Source organism: Hylaeus anthracinus, unplaced genomic scaffold (genome assembly GCF_026225885.1).
Source record: "Hylaeus anthracinus isolate JK02 unplaced genomic scaffold, UHH_iyHylAnth1.0_haploid 0, whole genome shotgun sequence".
Classification (NCBI taxonomy): domain Eukaryota; kingdom Metazoa; phylum Arthropoda; class Insecta; order Hymenoptera; family Colletidae; genus Hylaeus; species Hylaeus anthracinus.
Window position 1 is genome coordinate 9,392,235 of NW_026533254.1, and position 13,999 is coordinate 9,406,233.

At 43.5% G+C, this 13,999-nt stretch overlaps 2 protein-coding genes across 2 annotated transcripts in view; both read left to right on the top strand.

Moving 5' to 3' along the window:
- Positions 1-13,999, top strand: part of LOC128891813 (CUGBP Elav-like family member 5) — a 406,325-nt gene that overhangs the window by 85,666 nt on the left and 306,660 nt on the right. The window lies entirely within an intron of this gene.
- The window catches only part of LOC128887467 (CUGBP Elav-like family member 4), a 559,913-nt gene continuing 546,223 nt past the window's right edge, over positions 310-13,999 (top strand). The window contains exon 1 of the mRNA XM_054143443.1: positions 310-1,355. The gene's annotated coding sequence lies outside the window, so the exon portion shown is untranslated. The remainder of the gene's footprint in view (positions 1,356-13,999) is intronic.

Genomic DNA, 13,999 nt, shown 5'->3' on the forward strand with positions numbered 1-13,999 from the left:
GCCAGTAATTCCTTGCTCGCGGGAGAGTCATCCGCATCGAGCATTCCGCTCGCTAGAACGGCGAGCGGCACTATTTTAATTCCCGCCTTATCTGCTGATTTTCTCCTCCGGTATTTCCAAGGGTCCTCGAGAGCCAAGTGGGGCGCGCTCAAAAGGGAACCGGAGTTTTTAAACATTCTCTGTCGCAAACCTCGATGCAACGAGCGCCCCGTTGATCTTCGTTATACTATATAATTATTGCGTAATGAATATGGACGCCCCGGCGTAGGGGAAGAGAACGGAGGATGGGGAGGCTATCAAACCATTACGAGAAACTTTCCGTGGTTACGCCTCGCGACGAGGGATCGTTTCCGCGAGGCACAGACGCGAAGACGGAAAGACGAGAAAGAACAAAAAGAAGGTGGAGGAGGTTAAGGAGGGATGGCATGAAAATGGTAGGGGACTGGAAGCAAAGGAGGGAGTCACTCCGGAGGAAGCAAGCCGAGTGACGACGCCTCAGTGACCGAGCTTACTCTCCCTTGTGCTTTCGTTCGCAAGCGCAGGCTTGCGAGTCCTCGTTTTCCCTCTATATACATATGTATATACCTATACCTATATATATATATATATATATATCTGTCTACCCTCGTTCCTCTTTTATCTCCCGTTTGCGCATAAAGCCACCCGTTTCCACCCTCGTGGCTGCCTCGTGGACCTTCCGCGCCAACTTCCGAGATACGGCCCTGAAAATAAGCCAATCGCAGTTATACGCGCCCTTTCGTGCTCGTTCGTTGTTCCCATTCTTTCTGTCGCTTTCGAGCGGGGTTGCTGCGCGTGTCTGCTCTTGGAATTAACAGTGATTTCTCGAATTTTCGAGCGCGATCGAGAAGATTGAGAAGTCGTCGCGGCGCAAGTTTGGCGGCACGCGAAGCGTCGCGGTTTCTTTGTTCCTCGTGTAATCTTGAATCGGCGTTTGACGGGGAATCGCGAGTTTCGACGGAAACTATCGATCGATTTCGAATGATTTCGGGACGATTCGAGTCGCGCCAAGTGGTTTTGTGTAACAAAGTGAAGCGGTATAGTGCTTCTGCGCAGTGGCGGTTTCGAAGTTAGATGCCATCTAGCTTGTCCTCTAATCGCGACGAATGGTTGTGGCGAACTTCGATTACACGTGGCGCTCAGTTCCACGAGACTTTTCGACGAGTTCGTTAACTCTGGATTAATCGTGACTCTTCGTCACGGAGTGTTGTTGTGCCTTCCCGTTCGTCCTACGACGACAGTGATCCCCGTTTCTCAGGTTTCGCGGTACCGACGACACCATGGTCGATTTTCTAACTTATCCGGAGATCTCCTACCTCTACGATGAGTACATGATGGTACGAATGATTGTATTCAATTATTTTCTTATTTTTTTTTAAATGCTGGCTCAATGGTCATAATCTGACGTGCTGATGGGACTGGTGACATGTACTCGTTAATATAGATAATTATCAATTTCTGAGTGGTCGTTTGAGACATTTAAGTTTAGAGTATCGAGGCCATAATGATTAGCGGAGAATTCAGAATACCGATGGTATCTGGATAACTCTCAGTCCCACCATCACTCTGACGTTACCGTTTACGCGCACCGCTACTTTCAACGATCGAGGTTAACGCTATTCGTTTTATTATATGCATACCCAATTCGTCGTATTATTAATGATCGGGGAATTACTACGGCCGCTAATTATTCACAACGCCGCAGTGTAACAGCTGCAAGTCGTTGTCTTCTATGGCTCATTCGAAGGCCATTAATCCTACGAGGGTGCGAAGGTATTCTCGCGCCAATGCGAAACTATCGAGCAAATATATCGCCCAACTGTACCAAACACTGTTACAACATATCTGTACATATATTTGGTAATTTCTTACGCTATATAGCGGGTGTCATTCCGGTCGCCTTTCACGGCGAACAATTACAATCCCGCGAATCTGCTATACATTGTCGAGGGACTGTTTGTTATACTCGCAACGCGAGAACGTCTTGCATTCGCGTAAAGGAACGTTTACAGCTACTCGTCTTGCGATTTTATTAACCCAGTCACGAACGCTAAGCTTAGATTGACTCCGAAAATTAGATCTCTAATTTGAGATTTGCGAATTAGGTCACCTTTGCCACACCGACAATCATTCTTTTGACACTTCGAGTTCCAACGGAATTAAATCTAAACAAACATTATTGCTGGTCGATTTACTGCGTCGAACCTAGCGGTGATCGAGAGTCACCTCTCGAGTGGAAAGGTTTAATTCTAATTTAATATCTCTGCGACTCGATGAAATTGTCACGTCGGCTATAATATATATTCAATAATCACGAGGAAAACGTGTTAATAATTATATCAATAATTAAGAGGAAGATGCTTTACATCTGAAACAAAATTTCGCAGACTCAAGTACGCAAAGAGTTTCGAACCTGGCACTCCGCACTCGCGAATCTCTCGTAATTCCATTATCATAACTCGACATCCACTTCATCCCGGATACAATTACCCATTAAAGTATCACTCGGCGACACCCTTCATCCCTCGAAGACGTCCGAGGAACACTTTGGCCCCGGTTTTTTAGCAGCCGCGCAACCACCGTCGGCCTATGGAGTAATTAATCATTCGTACGACGGTGGCGTAAAAGATTCACGTACGCCTCCAGGGTAAAGCCGGACTGTCGCTCATGCCTCCGCGGGATCGGGGCAAGTCGAGGCAAAGGGAAAGGTAAGGGATAGGTATAGGCAGGGTGAACCCTCGCCACAAAGTGGAACTACTTTACGGGAATATCACTTTGATCCGTCGCTTAATGAACGATGGACCGCGCTCGGTAAGAGTACCCAGACTGAATTTAATTAGGGCTCTCAACTTGCCGGGTCGAGAGCATGACGGGATGCCGTGCAGAATGTGTGCACGGGGGGAATGGGAAGAGAAATAGAGAGACAGAGCTCGGGGTACATGATAAAAGCTCGGATGAAGCGCGGGTGCGTGTAGTAGATGGCGAAGGCCTTTCCCTTTGAGACTGCAGCATATTCGTTGCAACGATGACGATACCGAGGATTAGCTGGATACGACGAAGTTCAGGTATAAGAAAAATACGGGAGGTAACGTTCTCAACGCTAGCGAAAACTGAAGGTAAACTGCTCGTATGGCTCCTCGATGACTTGTATGATAACAGATATTCAATTCAGATTTATTTTCTTTGGCATCTCAACTTTGAAATTCATTACTTAGTTCTTTAGTGCTAGTCTACGTGTCGACGAGTATTTGCGTCGTGTTCCACAGTTTTGAGCCTGCAACCTCGTTAACACATTCGTGAGCGGCAGATATTTTTGTTAGAATCTAAGTAAATTAAAATGTAAGCAAAAGTACCACTACAGGCAAATACGTTAAAAAGAGAAGTTTTTTTTCATTCATGTGCGAGCACGTAATAAACACTCTCTCTGCGGAGGCCAATACGAGCAGTCGTAATTAACGAAGTTATCTTATTTTTAGTTTTCCCCATCCACGATGATATTTAATAATTTTACGTTCCTAGTACCGAGTGTCGTTAGAGCGAAGATAAAAATTACAAAAATGTTTTGAAATGTCAACGTTGTAAATGTGTAGTGTACAGAATAAACAGATTTTCATAATTTTTTCATAACCAGGAATAGAATTTGAAGTGACGCGGATTTGCGTCACAAGTCGCGAATATGTTAATTAAATAATTTTATACAAACATAGTTCAAGTAGCCCTCGCTGTGAATGGAAACCGAATTTCGTATCCGCTGTCTCGGCTAGCGACATTTACGCGAGGTTTACTGTGAATTGTCACACATGATAGCAATGAAGCGCGATTAGCTGGTCGTTGAGAAGAATTTAAAATTCCGCGGGTCGATGGAGAGTCAGGATTCCTACTGACCTGATCAGGCACGCCAATTTGCAGAGCTTTGATTCTGCAGGGCGACTCGTCGCTCTGACTACCGCGATCGTGCTGCGCTTTAACTCGGAATGGACCATTCCCCCGGGGGAGCATAGCTCGATTCGAACGGTTCGCACTTGGAGGGTTTGATAATAGTGACGTCAAAGTGCTTTTATCTTCAATGACATCGGAGCGGACTCGAAGAGGATGTACGTTTCGTTCGGAAATTTGTGGGCCAATCGATCACACAAAATCGTAAACAAAATTTTAATAATAATATGTCGTCTTACCATTTTTGTAGGCTAACAAGCATTCTTTAATATTTTTTTTGCACAAGGCATCATTCTTCTTGAATTTCTGAAACGTATATTTAATTTTTATTTATATTTTCATCTAATAATAAAATAGTTACTTAAGAGATATAAAAGATAAAATAGTTACTTAGAATAGTTAAAAAGAACATCCTATATATTAAGTGTCCTAAGGTAGATAGTGTTTGAAATGGTTGTGACCTTGTTTAAGTGTAATCTGTGGCAGTGGAAATGATACTTTTTCCTACTTTTGAAGACGACTTCGAGGCCAATGGATGAAAGTTGAACTGCGACGTGTAACACGTTTCGAAGAAGTGAAAATTTCAAATATTCAATAGGAGGAACGTTCGGTGAGTCGGGGAAAGCAAACCAATTCAGTAGAAGCCTAGTCATCCGACACGACCACCGCATTTTGAGGAACACCCTGTATACTCATCGCGAAATCGTTTACCATCCTTCCCGTTCCTCTTTCCAGCAGATATCCATGCGATTTCCGTTATTGGTCCCGGACACTGCCGCTGAAGTTCGAAGGGAACAAGGCCAGACGAGCGCGAAGCATAAATTGAACGCGTTCCTACGGCGTAAAAATAATGTCCCACTTTTCGAACTTTGATCGGGCCGAAGCTCTTTCCGCTCGTGGAATCGCGACGGCGGCGTTCGCCTACGATTCCTCGAATCGTTCTCCGGGATCGACTTTGCCCGCGGTAGGTGGCATACTTGCGGCTACACGCTAGGGCCAGCGTTGGAAATTGAGGAAACTTTATTTGCTCGAGCGAGGCGAGGGAAAACATCAAGATGCGAAAAATAGAAATTGCACGGAACTACTTACCGATGCCGAGGTAAACAAGGACGCGCCCCACGTGGCTTGTCTTGAAGTAAAACTTATTTTCTACGCGAGGCGCGAAGGTCTCTGTTTCACGACCGTGGTGGATAGTAAAATACATTGTTCCGGTAAATTGTTGGTCGGAGGGTTAATTTTGAAACGAAAGGAGCGCTGAAGTGCAAATCGAATCTTTGGTATTTAAGGAGCATTAGTACGAGTATTAAACTACATATCTGTCGATGTGGGAAGTGAAGTTCTGAAATAATGACAAAGAAAATATTTTTAGCATTGAATTTTAGTTTGCTTTGTTCAAAAAGTGTACGATGTTGATATTTAAAAATTTTGCCAAGCGACTGACTAATTCGAACAATATTCAAATATTGATATAGCTGTAAAAAATTCGAAATTTGTACACCTTTGGCTTTCAATTTTCGCGCACATCTGAAATTTATGAATTTTTAAATCAAATAATTTATGGATTTATTTTCACTCATACGATTTATGTATTTATTTTTGGTCTTTCTATGGTTTATGTATTTATTTTGCTCCTCGAGCAATTTATGATTTTATTTTGATAGAAATTTGTTTATTCAACGATTCTATTCGTTCGTGACGCCCGTAGACAAAATGTGTACATTCATAAATTTCGTATGTTTGCAAATCTTGCATATTCATAAATTTTATATCTTCGTAACAGATACAAGAAAAATTTGGCAACATTTAAATTCGTAGCTTTTGTATGTTTACGACAAATGAAGGAAAAGCTAAAAGAATTAAATTTAACATTATCCTAACTCCACATACCAAAACGAAAGGTTCTACGCCTACCATATCATATATGTGCTTAAGAGCACTCCTGAAAAAATGAAGACAACCACCAGTCTTCCCAGCGGACAGTTCTTTAAATGGCAGGAGTATTGGATGAAATATTGCGAAGATGCCTCGCTAAAATTCTGGTCTGGTCCTCGCCGCGTCTTCCTCAACCTATTTCTTCGCCTCCCGTTGAATCGTGCATTAGCTTAAATCATCTCGCGATCGCGCGGAGCGTCTTATCCAAATGTTTACGGGAGTGAGACAAGCTGGCTAACATCACGTTTGCTTTCCAACGGAGACCGAATTTCTGTGTTCTCGATCCGTGTTCGATCGGACAGTTAAAATTATCACGGGTATAGGTGGCGTCATGCGGAATAGAAACATAGCGCGGCCGAGTGAACCACGTGTAACTATAAATTTCTGACACGCGGGATCCGTACACTCCTCGTGTAACGCGTATCAAGCCGCACCGCGAGGATAATGAATTTATTTCCTCGCGTATTTCGTTGTGTCGGTCGTGCCAATGGTTTTCGATAAAACCAATACTGCCGTGACGCGATAAAAAAAAAAAAAAAAAAAACGTTTCCTCCAGAAATACATTTTCGCGAAGCAGCGTTAATGAATTGATAAAGAGACGCGATTGACAAACTTTTCTCATATGTGTCTAATTTGAATATAGGTCGAGGAGTTGTTTGCATAACGGCCGTACAAGGCAGTCGCTTGCCTATGAGGTCAGAGGGATCAATTAGAGGAAAAATATTCAGCTCCCTTCCCACCCTTTTTCAGGCCTGTGCAGCTTTATCAGCGATAGGTAAACCCGTTCCCTACGAACGGGAAATTGTTAAGGGCGACTAGTCCTGCCTCGTGCGTTTAGGTATGGTCGCCTGACTCTATTTCGCCCAGACAGTGGGCAGGCTTTGTGTTTCTGCTCCAGTTTCCGTGCAGCTGGGTGATACGGGTTTCAGAATAAATTGCACGGGGGAAGCAAAGGACTAACTTGCGATAAAACGTTCACGCGTTTCCTATCGCACGTGCGTGTGTGTCAAACTGCGACTGTGTTCAGAACTTTCATATACATGAACACTGCCCAGCCTATCTGGGGTCAAAGGTATCCCTGCTAGGGATTTTGAAGTAATAACAAATTTGAGGTCAGACGGTATTTTAATCTGAATAGGGTAAGGATCCTGCAAATTTTCTGTCAGACATGATCGAATCGAGTTCCTAAAATTTTAAGCTTCAAAACTGCTTTGGTGTTGCCTCGTTTTGAAATCTTAGAATAATTATGAATAATTATGAATATTTAAAAAAATTAATAATTTATATGTTTCTCTAGTTATGTGTCTACCCAACTACTTTAAGGACCGCTGTGCTTTAATTTATCACCAGTAACACCAACCAAGTGACTAGAATGGTGTAGCTTACACAGCTGCTAGAGTTTAGTTTAATTGCTCGCGAATGCAACAGAGATTCGCTACAACCAAGACTGATAGAACTTGATTGCTCCTTTAACTAATCGAAGCCTGAGTGCTTCTGATTCTAGCTCAGAGCCGACTGGGAACCCTAATTGCTCCCAAGACTGTCTATTTGCAACCTGACTGTCTCTAAGGATATAGCAGACTAGCAAACCCTACCAAAACTATATTGCTAACACTAGCTAATCAATTCAATTAACTATGACAAACGTACATCTTCACCGGACACTGCTCGTTAAATATGAACTCAAGTGTCTTCCCGCCGATTAACAATAATCGAGCGATTGTTCACACCCAATGAATTCCCACCTACCAAGTATGTCCAAGAGTTTTGCAGAGCTCCCTTTCAGCTCACCTTTCGCGAGATAAGGGATGCCACGGTACCCGGTGTACGTTCGGTGATAGACAGAACTTTCCACGGCGATACGGAAATTTGCCCGCAAGAATGCACGCAAGAAACTTGAGATCGCTTACGGAAGTTCGTGTCTGAGTTGAGAGGATGATCAAGTCCTGCCTGGCGATAGCCAATTTCCGGTACAACTTCGAAAAAGTCGCTGAAGAACCAAAGGCTCCGACGCGAGGCAGCCAAAGGACAGCTCGTCGACTTCAAAAATTATTCCAATGGTGTGGCAGAGTCCGGGGACACTGGACCGTCGAAACAGCTCGGCTCTAATGTCTTTTCCCAGTGGCTTTTGAAAGTTCCCTCATTTATACCTAGACGGCGCGGAAAGCGTGCTCGGTTTGGTCGTTTTGGGGGTTGAAGCTCCACGGTGGGAATTTCGTTCAGTTGCATTCGGCTGGCGTTGGCGTTACAGCAGCGAAAGAGACAGTATTAGAAAGAACGAAAGAAGCTGGGGAAAGAAAAACGAGCGCGGCGTGGAAGGCGTGGGCGCTTCTCCGTCTCTTTCGTGGGTGAAAGGAAGGCAGAAGTTTGCAACTACGGCTCGGGAAGACCATAATTCCGGGGCAGAGAGACTATGACGAGACCGGCAGGTTGGCCACCTCTACGAGGTGCCCTCAAAGACTCTTCCGCTAATTTGATGATCCTCCAAAGGCCTGGGCTGCAATCTGCCGCTCGGCGCAGATTCCCTAGACATGGACCCTCGCCCGATCTTGTCGTCTTGTTCTTGTCTAGGGAGAAACGTTTCTGAGAAGGTTACCGTCGAGGTTCTTCACTTCTCCTTTTATTCCCCTCGTTCACTTTTTTTCTACATGCAGGTGAAATGACAGAGCGCGTTAAACTAGGGGTCGCTTAGGGGTACGCTTAAAAGGGCTCGTGCGCCGCGAGTGGTTGGCAAAGTAAGCCCATCGAGATAAGTTGATTCGCTGAATCCCCGCCACGCTTTAAATGTAAACTTCGCGCGATTTTAACTACTAGCTACTATCTCGCCGCGACTTTCCTCGGCTGTGTTCTAAGGAAAACGTGTTTGGAATTTTTTCTGACGATAGCGAAATATCAATTTTTCGTAGGTATATTAAATGTAGCTACATTGGACAATACTTTGGGGAATTTTCATTAAAACATGTTAATTTATATGAAGATAGTGAGAATTTTAGTTGCGCGATAAGTTGGATTTTCTTGGTTCTATGTGGTCAGTATTGGATGGGTATTCTTGAAATGTTAGGGTTTAAGAAAATGCAAGAAGAATTGTTCTCTTTTTCATCGAAAATGTCATCTACACTTTCTATAAGTATGTGTTCATCGGTCAGCCTTTGAGGAATACTTTGTTGGTTTTTATTACAGAGAAGAATTACGGAGCTGTAGACAATACATTGAAGTAATTCCACATTTCTTAAAAGTCCGGAAGATATAATTGTTTTAAATTCAACATTGTACCGTCTTAAAAATTGGTCGAAGAAGCGAAAAAAGTGTTGACTTCTTTTTCTTCGAAGCCCCTTTAACGTCCTCTGGAGAGCAAGACATCCCCCTCATATCGTAGGTTTCATACGAGCTGCTTAATTCCGCAAGCAATTCGTTCGGGTCTCGTACTATCGGGATTACGGAAGGTCTGATGAGTTTCTGGAGTAGGGCCGCGGTACAGGTTGCCGTAACAGAATCCGGAACCTTGCCGGTTCCAGAGAAGGAGGGCGGAGAAGAGAGAGCAAAGAGACGACGGACACAGAGAACTGGAAGAGGAGCTGGGTCAGCGTCACTGGAGTGTATAATTGGCTTGATTGTCGGGTTCTAATTTGGTTCTCCTTCTGCCTCCTGTCAGGGAGGGACGTGTCCAGCCTGCCGCCTCTGGCATAGAAGGGTCCAGAAAATGCGAGCACCGCGACCTGTTCTTCCTGATCCTTTCGTTATTTATAATGCCCCTTAACCTGCTTTGGGTTAACCTCCGACATAACATTCCAGCTGCGTCCAGCTCAACGAGATCCTTCTGACGTTCCGTTTCCGCTGGGACCGGATTTATCAAAAATCATTAGAGCAACAGTGTTGGAATCGCATTCGAAGGGACTTATTTTTTCTCGTACTAATGTAATTTGATTTTTACGGTTAACTGGGACTAAAATTTGTATTGAAAAATTAACAAAAAAAAATCCTAATAGTAAATTAAATTTTGTGTCCTCAATTGTGGACGCCAAGTCTAAAAGGGTTAACCGCAGTTGGGAAAGTTATCAGAACGAGACTTGTGTAAAATCAGCCTATCGTTACTACTTCACTTACCAACGAAGCGACCATTATTCATTCTTGCGAGTAATACTCCCATCACCGTGTACACGTACGGAAAGTAAATTTGTAAAAATACTGGATAACGTACCGTGGCCTTTAGTCGGGACGACACGATATAATTTATCTGCGCGACTTTTAGCTTTTGTTCACTGGTGTGATCTGGCAGAACGCGATGCAGTTTAAAAATCTAAAAACGTTAGAGGAAGAATGGTATGGGAAAAGGGACGCGAGACGTGGACCGCAAGACGAATTATCCGAATAAAACAACAACGAGAAGGTGTAATGTGTGGTTTTTGTAAATGTTTCGCGTGTTTCGTCCGCGTGCTTGTTTTTGGCTTGGCACCAATTGCGGTGCACTGTATCACGGAACAACGATTTCATATCAGTATATTTGCGATCTACGATTTTAGCGTTGGCGAATATAAATGGGGGGACGTTCGGTTCGGTCTAAAAATTTATCCTGACAACATTAATACAGTTTCGTTTCTCGATTGTGGTAGAGGCAACGCCCTTTTTGTGTTCATTCAAACATTTTTGAACATGGGTTTTCATTAATATATTTCTTAAATTTGTTTGCACATAATTTAATTAAAAAGGAATTTATGTATTTCGTGACATAAAAAGCAACGAAAGTAAGTTTCATTTATCAACGAAATGTCTCAATGCTACGTTTCAACAATTTTTAAAAATCTTTTCCATTCATGCAAAAAGCACGTAGCACAGTCAGGAATCTTTTGTGTGCTCAGGAAGATCCGTGAAAGTGCTTGAAATGTGCACATCTCAGAATTGGAATTGTAGCTTCAGGTAACTCGAGCCAATTCTGAATGTTTGCGAAGAGTTAGCGAAGTCTGTGCTCCTATGGGTGTGACAAACGAACCATTGTGGTTCTAAGAGAAGGAAGACCTTTAATCTTCCCTTTTGCATACATTGTCCAAATGTGCAAATCCCAAAAGTGGAAGTGCAGCTTTGTATGTTTGCAAAGAATTAGTGAAGTCTATGTTCCTGTGAGTGGAGAGAGCGTAACTGTGTAGTTCTACGAGAAGGTAGACCTTTAGTCTTCCCTTTTGCCTACATTCTCCTGAAACGCTTTGAAATCGTAATGATTGATAGCTCTAGTAGATCATGAATAGACTCAGGCGCATTAGGTGCACTGTTGCCCGAGAAACCCAGTTTGTGAGGCTTTGCTGTTAAGAAAGTGGCATTAGAGGTGTGAAGCCTTTCTGAGTCTTGCTTACAATTAGTCGCAGATGGTATATTTCAAATTTGTGTTTCTCTCTTATTGGAGTCAACCAAATTAATCGTGATCACTACCGATTCAATTTTTTAATTGGAGTCAATAAAACTCGATCAATAAAATTCCTCTGTATAGAAAAATATAATTTTCCCTTTCCGAAATTATAATGGCTCCAAATAATTAACATCGTTGGTAGCTGAAGAGGACTCAAGTAGGTCGAAAATATTTCCGATCCCGTGCAGAATGAAATAGACGTGATATAATTTTAAATAAATTATCGAATGGCGGTTTGGTCGTGAAAACGGTGCTCTTTGAAAGTTTATTTTGCCAGTGCTGGAAGGGATGGGGAAAGTCGTCTGCCGAGTTCAATATCCAGGAAAGTGTAGCGACAGTTTTGGAAGCGTCGTCTGGAGCGCGGCGCGAAAGCACGTGCAGGAAAGTTGAATTCCAGATAACGAGCCGATACCAACGTGGAAGATAAATATTACTGGAAAAGCGTGGTCGCGGGTTTGTTTTCGCAGATCAAACACATACACCTTGGGGTGCACTTACGCGAGAGGCCGCGGGGGTTGGGGCGGCGAAAAAGTCGAAGGCGCCACCGACGCCGTAGGAGAGAAGATACTTTCAAAGATGACTCGGAAATTGCCTGTCCAATTGAATCGCAAACAATATGAAAATTTGTTCGAGAGTTTTGATTATACAAAGAAGGCTACGGTAGACGGCAGCCAAGGGCGAGGAGACAGAGAAGAGGGCGGATACAGTCGAAGGAGGAACAGAGAACGTTATCCTTAGTGGCGCTCGGAAACAATGGGCCTCTCATCAGACTTGCAAAGCGGGACGGCGTTTTTACTTTCAAATTAAATTATTTTCTCCGTTTCGTGTGCGATTAATGCTCTTCAGCCGGTGGGCACTTTTAATCGACGATTTCCGTCGTTAATAATTGTGTACGCATCCCCCCTAAGTATTTTTGCTCGTCGTTCAACTTTTAACGATGCGGTGTTCTAAAATCACCGTTGAGATAATAACACCGTGACTCACTGTCATTTTCAAAAATTAATAAAAATGAGAAATATTTTTACCAAATACAAATGTCTGAACTCGTATATATACGGCCAGTCTCATAAGTATTCGTACCCCGTATATCCGTTGAAGAAATTTGTCTAAATTAAATGATAGGCTTTACGTTCTCAAATAAATGTTTCATTAGAAATATATACAAGTGTAAAGTTGTCTTGTGCACATATTTATAATGAAACATTTATTTGGGAACGTAAAATCTGTCATTTAATTTAAACAAATTTCTTCAACAGATATACAAGGTACGAATACTTATGAGACTGACTGCATATATTCCGCCCGATATTCACTCGTCTGTCTGTAACAAAAACGTCAAAAAGGTGATTCCACCTGGTGAAATCACCAGGTCCAACGTTAACGCGCTGCGATCATCCAAAACATATCTTTCGTAAAACATTCGCAAACAGCGATCAGTTTCACTCAACCGTTGTGCATCCAATTTATTACACACGTGCATACACGTAGCTTGGAAGGAAAGCAAACAGAGTTACGAGCGAGCCACGCGGCATAATAACCTCCTGCAAATAATAGTAATTCGTATCGGTCGATAAGTTCCACGCGAAAATCAAACGTGCCGCGATACGGCCGTGTTGTCGTTAAATTACTGCGCGGTTTGTACTTAATAAATCGTAATAAATTTCACCACGGTATTCAATTGCATCGCGAACACTGGCCGCGGGGTGTATTGTATACAATTCATACGCGAACACGGCGTAATTATAGTAGGAACGGTAATACGCGCCATTGTACATTTCTCTGCGACGAAAGCGTTAATCGAAACATCGCGCGTACATGCCGTGCCGATTATCGTGCCCGCTTATCAATTTGCATTCGTATAGGAGTTACTTTCATCGCGGATCCATTTCGCTTCGAACATGCGGCGAAGCATCGGCATAAAGGGACGTTTATTCGCAGAAGTAGCACGATGCGAACGTAAAATCGATGCCACGGTTAAAAGACAAGACTGACACGCCGTGGGGAATGGCGATGGGGGTGGGGGACGGGGAAGGGGCGGATGGTGGATCCTGGATACATTAGCAATACAATTCGCGGATGCAGCGCTTGAAAACGTCCGTATGCGCGACTACGGGCACCGTTATAGCACACGGTGGCTTCAACATGGACTTGTAAAAGGACTCTTGAAGCGGCACCTATCCGTTACGAGAGCGTGGATGGAAACTGGGTCGCGTGTATTTCGAGAATTGTCCCTTATCTCTCACGGCGTGTAACCACGAATTCGTTTCCCCATGAATTTCAATCGAGTAGACCGCGCCGCGACGCCGGTTGACGGAATTGTTACCGGGCACCGTCGCAGTTGACTTTAAACTCCAATTGTTCGGCGACGATTCCGGAGGCAAGAACGCGCGGCTCTCGAAACGAGCCGGGGAATTGTCCCGGTGGTTGGACGGTTAACTCTCGAGTGACGTCGTTGAGGTCCAATGGAGGCTGATGACGTTTGTAAATCGAAAACGGAAGAGTGGGATACGTTGATGTCTTCTCACTCTGAGAAAAAGTATTTTAACTCGAGAAATATTTTGTTTTTCTTCTCGACCCACTCCTACGTCAACGGAATGTTCTATATTACTGACAGACTAATACGTTTCATTGCATTGCCTACAAAGCGCTCTTCGTTGCCGACAGAATGGGCTACAGTACCCACAAAGTACTCTATATTATCGACTTATAAACGTC